The sequence below is a fragment of the Anolis sagrei genome, chromosome 4 (genome assembly GCF_037176765.1).
Source record: "Anolis sagrei isolate rAnoSag1 chromosome 4, rAnoSag1.mat, whole genome shotgun sequence".
Taxonomy (NCBI): domain Eukaryota; kingdom Metazoa; phylum Chordata; class Lepidosauria; order Squamata; family Dactyloidae; genus Anolis; species Anolis sagrei.
Window position 1 is genome coordinate 222898218 of NC_090024.1, and position 6825 is coordinate 222905042.

Genomic DNA, 6825 nt, shown 5'->3' on the forward strand with positions numbered 1-6825 from the left:
TCATGGACCAGCCCACGCCAGAGCTCCCTGTCGGCCGTTACCACCCCCAGCTCCCTCAAGGTCAGTCCAGTCACTTCAAGGATGCCATCCATCCATCTTGCCCTTGGTCGGCCCCTCTTCCTTTTGCCTTCCACTTTCCCCAGCATAATTGTCTTCTCTAGGCTTTCCTGTCTCCTCATGATGTGGCCAAAGTACTTCAACTTTGTCTCTAGTATCTTTCCCTCCAGTGAGCAGTCAGGCTTTATTTCCTGGAGGATGGACTGGTTGGATCTTCTCGCAGTCCAAGGCACTCTCAGCACTTTCCTCCAACACCACAGCTCAAAAGCATCGATCTTCCTTCGCTCAGCCTTCCCTAAGGTCCAGCTCTCACATCCGTAGGTGACTACAGGGAATACCATGGCTTTGACTAGGCGGATCTTTGTTGCCAGTCTGATGTCTCTACTCTTCACTATTTTATCGAGACTGGACATTGCTCTCCTCCCAAGAAGTAAGCGTCTTCTGATTTCCTGGCTACAGTCTGCATCTGCAGTAATCTTTGCACCTAGAAATACAAAGTCTGTCACAGCCTCCACGGTTTCTCCCTCTATTTTCCAGTTGTCAATCATTCTTGTTGCCATAATCTTGGTTTTTTTGACGTTTAGCTGCAACCCGGCTTTTGCGCTTTCTTCTTTCACCTTGATTAGAAGGCTCCTCAACTCCTCCTCGCTTTCGGCCATCAGGGTGGTGTCATCTGCATATCTGAGGTTGTTAATGTTTCTTCCAGCAATTTTCACCCCAGCTTTGCATTCATCCAGCTCCGCACATCGCATGATGTGTTCTGCATACAAGTTAAAAAGGTTGGGTGAGAGGATGCAGCCTTGCCGTACGCCTTTCCCAATCTTGAACCAGTCTGTTGTTCCGTGGTCAGTTCTGACTGTTGCTACTTGGTCCTTGTACAGATTCCTCAGGAGAGAGACAAGGTGACTTGGTATCCCCATACCACCAAGAACTTGCCACAATTTATTATGATCCACACAGTCAAAGGCTTTAGAATAGTCAATGAAGCAGAAGTAGATGTTTTTCTGAAACTCCCTGCCTTTCTCCATTATCCAGCGGATATTGGCAATCTGGTCTCTCGTTCCTCTGCCTTTTCTAAACCCAGCTTGAACATCTGGCAACTCTCGCTCCATGTATTGCTGGAGTCTCCCTTGCAGGATCTTGAGCATTACCTTACTGGCATGAGAAATAAGGGCCACTGTACGGAAGTTGGAGCAGTCCTTCGCATTTCCCTTTTTTGGTATGGGGATATAAGTTGATTTTTTCCAGTCTGATGGCCATTCTTGTGTTTTCCATATTTGCTGGCAAATGGCATGCATCACCTTGACAGCATCATCTTTTAAGATTTTAAACAGTTCAGCTGGGATCCCGTCGTCTCCTGCTGCCTTGTTGTTAGCAATGCTTCTTAAGGCCCATTCAACCTCACTCCTCAGGATGTCTGGTTTTAATTCATTCACCACACCATCATAACTATCCTCAATATTATTATCCTTCCTATACAGAACTTCTGTATAGTCTCGCCACCTTCTCTTGATCTCTTCAGCTTCTGTTAGGTCCCTGCCATCTTTGTTTCTTATCATACCAATTTTTGCCTGAAATTTACCTCCAATGTTTCTAATTTTCTGGAAGAGGTCTCTTGTCCTTCCTATTCTGTTGTATTCTTCCACTTCCATGCATTGCTTATTTAAAAATAGTTCCTTATCTCTTCTGGCTAACCTCTGGAATTGCGCATTTAACTGGGCATATCTCCCCTTACTATCACTGTTTCCTTTTGCTTTCCTCCTTTCTTGGGCTACTTCCAGTGTCTCAGCAGACAACCATTTTGCCTTCTTGGTTTTCTTTTTCTTTGGAACGTACTTTGTTGCCGTCTCCTGAACAATGTTGCGGACTTCTGTCCATAGTTCTTCTGGGACTCTGTTTACTAAATCTAGTCCTTCAAATCTGTTCTTCACTTCCACTGTATATTCGCTAGGAATGTTAGTGAGATCATATCTAACTGGTCTGTGTATTTTCCCTGATCTCTTTAGTTTTATTTTAAATTGAGCAATAAGAAGTTCGTGGTCTGAGCTACAGTCAGCCCCAGGTCTTGTTTTCACCGACTGGATGGATGTCCGCCACCTTTGGCTGCAAAGGATGTAGTCAATCTGATTTCGGTGCTGACCATCTGGTGAAGTCCATGTGTAAAGCCGTCTTTTAGGTTGTTGGAAGAGAGTGTTTGTTATACACAGTGAGTTTTCCTGGCAAAATTCTATCAGCCTGCGTCCCGCTTCATTTTGTTCTCCCAGACCATGCTTGCCTGTGATCCCAATTGTCATTTGACTTCCCACCTTGGCATTCCAGTCTCCTGTAATGAAAATAATGTCTCTTTTTGGTGTATTATCCAGTAGGTCCTGCAGATCCTCATAGAACTGATCTACTTCTGCTTCTTCAGCAGCTGTGGTTGGGGCGTATATTTGGATCACTGTGATGTTGAAAGGCTTTCCTTGCACTCAAATTGAGATCATTCTGTCATTTTTTGGGTTGTATCCAAGCACCGCTTTAGCGAATTTCTTATTAATTATGAAGGCTACTCCATTTCTTCGATGTTCCTCTTGTCCGCAGTAGTAGATCTGGTGGTCATCTGATGTGAAGTGGCCCATTCCAGTCCATTTCAGTTCGCTGACCCCCAGAATGTCTATCTTTAGTCTTGACATCTCACCAATAACAACATCCAATTTGCCCTGGCTCATAGATCTTACATTCCAGGTTCCTATGGTGTGTTGATCTTTAGAGCATCGGATTCGTCGTTCACCTCCAGTACCGTCGGCCGCTAGCCTTCCTTTCGGCTTTGAGCTAGCTGCGTCATCACATCTGGGGCTAGTTGAACTTATCCTCTGCTCCTCCCCAGTAGCATTTTGGCCATCTTCCGACCTGGGAGTCCCATCTTCCAATGGCATATTGACATATCTCTGGTTGTACTGGTCCATTTAGTTTTCTTGGCAAGGATACTGGAGTGGTTTGCCATTGCCTTCCCCAGGGATCACGCTTGGTCTGACCTCTCTGCCACGACCGTCCCGTCTTGGGTGGCCCTTCACGGTTTCGCTCATGACATCATTGAGGTGCTCAAGCTCCAGCGCCCCGACAAGGCGGTGATCCTTTGCTGGAGGAAATAGCAGTACAATATTTAAAATGAACTATTTTAACCAACATAAATGTACCAGTATTTCAATGGGAACTGTGGGCCTGCTTTTGGCTGATGAGATAGTCGAGTGAATTAGGATTGTTGTTGTGTGCCTTTTAGTCATTTCGGACTCAGGGTGACCCTAAGTCTAAGGTTTAAGGTGGGTAAATGACCTTGGAGGGCTAATCTCCAGCAAAGGATCACCGCCTTGTCGGGGCGCTGGAGCTTGAGCACCTCAATGATGTCATGAGCGAAACCGTGAAGGGACACCCAAGACGGGACGGTTGTGGCAGAGAGGTCAGACCAAGCGTGATCCCTGGGGAAGGCAATGGCAAACCACTCCAGTATCCTTGCCAAGAAAACTAAATGGACCAGTACAACCAGAGATATCTCGGTATGCCATTGGAAGATGGGACTCCCAGGTCGGAAGATGGCCAAAATGCTACTGGGGAGGAGCAGAGGATAAGTTCAACTAGCCCCAGATGTGATGACGCAGCTAGCTCAAAGCCGAAAGGAAGGCTAGCGGCCGACGGTACTGGAGGTGAACGACGAATCCGATGCTCTAAAGATCAACACACCATAGGAACCTGGAATGTAAGATCTATGAGCCAGGGCAAATTGAATGTTGTTATTGGTGAGATGTCAAGACTAAAGATAGACATTCTGGGGGTCAGCGAACTGAAATGGACTGGAATGGGCCACTTCACATCAGAAGACCACCAGATCTACTACTGCGGACAAGAGGAACATCGAAGAAATGGAGTAGCCTTCATAATTAATAAGAAATTCGCTAAAGCGGTGCTTGGATAAAACCCAAAAAATGACAGAATGATCTGAATTCGAGTGCAAGGAAAGCCTTTCAACATTACAGTGATCCAAATATACGCCCCAACCACAACTGCTGAAGAAGCAGAAGTAGATCAGTTCTATGAGGATCTGCAGGACCTACTGGATAATACACCAAAAAGAGACATTATTTTCATTACAGGAGACTGGAATGCCAAGGTGGGAAGTCAAATGACAACAGAGATCACAGGCAAGCATGGTCTGGGAGAACAAAATGAAGCAGGACGCAGGCTGATAGAATTTTGCCAGGAAAACTCGCTGTGTATAACGAATACTCTCTTCCAACAACCTAAAAGGCGGCTTTACACATGGACCTCACCAGACGGTCAACACCGAAATCAGATTGACTACATCCTTTGCAGCCAAAGGTGGCGGACATCCATCCAGTCGGTGAAAACAAGACCTGGGGCTGACTGTAGCTCAGATCACGAACTTCTTATTGCCCAATTTAGAATAAAACTAAAGAGATCAGGGAAAATACACAGACCAGTTAGATATGATCTCACTAACATTCCTAGCAAATATACAGTGGAAGTGAAGAACAGATTTGAAGGACTAGATTTAGTAAACAGAGTCCCAGAAGAACTATGGACAGAAGTCCGAGACATTGTTCAGGAGGCGGCAACAAAGTACGTCCCAAAGAAAAAGAAAACCAAGAAGGCAAAATGGTTGTCTGCTGAGACACTGGAAGTAGCCCAAGAAAGGAGGAAAGCAAAAGGAAACAGGGATAAGGGGAGATATGCCCAGTTAAATGCGCAATTCCAGAGGTTAGCCAGAAGAGATAAGGAACTATTTTTAAATAAGCAATGCATGGAAGTGGAAGAAGACAACAGAATAGGAAGGACAAGAGACCTCTTCCAGAAAATTAGAAACATTGGAGGTAAATTTCAGGCAAAAATTGGTATGATAAGAAACAAAGATGGCAGGGACCTAACAGAAGCTGAAGAGATCAAGAGAAGGTGGCGAGACTATACAGAAGATCTATATAGGAAGGATAATAATATCGAGGATAGTTTTGACGGTGTGGTGAATGAATTAGAACCAGACATCCTGAGGAGTGAGGTTGAATGGGCCTTAAGAAGCATTGCTAACAACAAGGCAGCAGGAGACGTCGGGATCCCAGCTGAACTGTTTAAAATCTTAAAAGATGATGCTGTCAAGGTGATGCATGCCATTTGCCAGCAAATATGGAAAACACAAGAATGGCCATCATACTGGAAAAAATCAACTTATACCATACCAAAAAAGGGAAATGCGAAAGACTGCTCCAACTTCCGTACAGTGGCCCTTATTTCTCATGCCAGTAAGGTAATGCTCAAGATCCTGCAAGGAAGACTCCAGCAATACATGGAGCGAGAGTTGCCAGATGTTCAAGCTGGGTTTAGAAAAGGTAGAGGAACGAGAGACCAAATTGCCAATATCCGCTGGATAATGGAGAAAGGCAGGGAGTTTCAGAAAAACATCTACTTCTGCTTCATTGACTATTCTAAAGCCTTTGACTGTGTGGATCATAATAAATTGTGGCAAGTTCTTAGTGGGATGGGCATCCCAAGCCACCTTGTCTCTCTCCTGAGGAATCTGTACAAGGACCAAGTAGCAACACTAAGAACTGACCACGGAACAACAGACTGGTTCAAGATTGGGAAAGGCGTACGGCAAGGCTGCATCCTCTCACCCAACCTTTTTAACTTGTATGCAGAACACATCATGCGATGTGCGGGGCTGGATGAATGCAAAGCTGGGGTGAAAATTGCTGGAAGAAACATTAACAACCTCAGATATGCAGATGACACCACTCTGATGGCCGAAAGCGAGGAGGAGTTGAGGAGCCTTTTAATCAAGGTGAAAGAAGAAAGCGCAAAAGCTGGGTTGCAGCTAAACGTCAAAAAAACCAAGATTATGGCAACAAGAATGATTGACAACTGGAAAATAGAGGGAGAAACCGTGGAGGCCGTGACAGACTTTGTATTTCTAGGTGCAAAGATTACTGCAGATGCAGACTGTAGCCAGGAAATCAGAAGACGCTTACTTCTTGGGAGGAGAGCAATGTCCAGTCTCGATAAAATAGTAAAGAGTAGAGACATCAGACTGGCAACAAAGATCCGCCTAGTCAAAGCCATGGTCTTCCCTGTAGTAACCTACGGATGTGAGAGCTGGACCTTAGGGAAGGCTGCGCGAAGGAAGATCGATGCTTTTGAGCTGTGGTGTTGGAGGAAAGTTCTGAGAGTGCCTTGGACTGCGAGAAGATCCAATCAGTCCATCCTCCAGGAAATAAAGCCTGACTGCTCACTGGAGGGAAAGATACTAGAGACAAAGTTGAAGTACTTTGGCCACATCATGAGGAGACAGGAAAGCCTAGAGAAGACAATTATGCTGGGGAAAGTGGAAGGCAAAAGGAAGAGGGGCCGACCAAGGGCAAGATGGATGGATGGCATCCTTGAAGTGACTGGACTGACCTTGAGGGAGCTGGGGGTGGTAACGGCCGACAGGGAGCTCTGGCGTGGGCTGGTCCATGAGGTCACGAAGAGTCGGAGACGACTGAACGAATGAACAACAACATTGATTAATTCCATAGATTCAGTGGGTTTACTCTCATTAGGACTAGCAGCAGGATTCAGAACAAATGCTGTTTCAAATAGCAAAAGTTTAGGACAGCAATCATGCATAAAATAATTCTAGAATCAATTCCAGGGTTAATCCACTCTTTAATTGTATACAGTGATATGAATAGATACTAGGTGGCGCTGTAGGGTAATAAATGATTCACTTTGCATGGTGAAAAC